This window comes from Pleurodeles waltl, unplaced genomic scaffold (genome assembly GCF_031143425.1).
Source record: "Pleurodeles waltl isolate 20211129_DDA unplaced genomic scaffold, aPleWal1.hap1.20221129 scaffold_39, whole genome shotgun sequence".
In the NCBI taxonomy this organism is placed as follows: domain Eukaryota; kingdom Metazoa; phylum Chordata; class Amphibia; order Caudata; family Salamandridae; genus Pleurodeles; species Pleurodeles waltl.
The window spans coordinates 1,979,876-1,980,421 of NW_027150097.1; the positions used below are offsets into that span (position 1 = coordinate 1,979,876).

General features: G+C 52.6%; 1 non-coding gene across 1 annotated transcript; it reads left to right on the plus strand.

Moving 5' to 3' along the window:
• Nucleotides 1-474: 474 nt before the first annotated feature.
• On the plus strand, nucleotides 475-546 carry TRNAC-GCA (transfer RNA cysteine (anticodon GCA)). The gene has a single exon. It is a non-coding gene; the product is annotated as a tRNA-Cys (tRNA).

Sequence of the window (546 nt, forward strand, 5' to 3'; positions counted from 1 at the left end):
CTCAGCGTGGATGAGTGATGGAGCAGTGTGGCTGAGTGATGGAGCACGGGGATATAACTCAGCGTGGATGAGTGATGGGGCAAGGGGTATAGCTCAGCGTGGATGAGTGATAGAGCAGGGGGGTATACCTCAGCGTGGATGAGTGATGGAGCAGTGTAGCTGAGTGATGGAGCACGGGGATATAACTCAGCGTGGATGAGTGATGGAGCAAGGGGTATAGCTCAGTGTGGCTGAGTGATGGAGCACGAGGATATAGCTCAGCCTGGATGAGTGATGGAGCAGTGTGGCTGAGTGATGGAGCAGGGGGTATAGCTCACCGTGGATGAGTGATGGAGCAAGGGGTATATCTCAGTGTGCAGTTATAGTGTCAGGGGACGAGAATGCCGGTCAGTGGTAATGCGCTATTACATCCAGTACATACTAGTGGATGGTGCGATAATGACAGAAGACTAGGTGAAGGATACAAGAGAAGACGGGGATATAGCTCAGTGGTAGAGCATTTGACTGCAGATCAAGGGGTCTCCGGTTCAAAACCGGGTGTCCCCT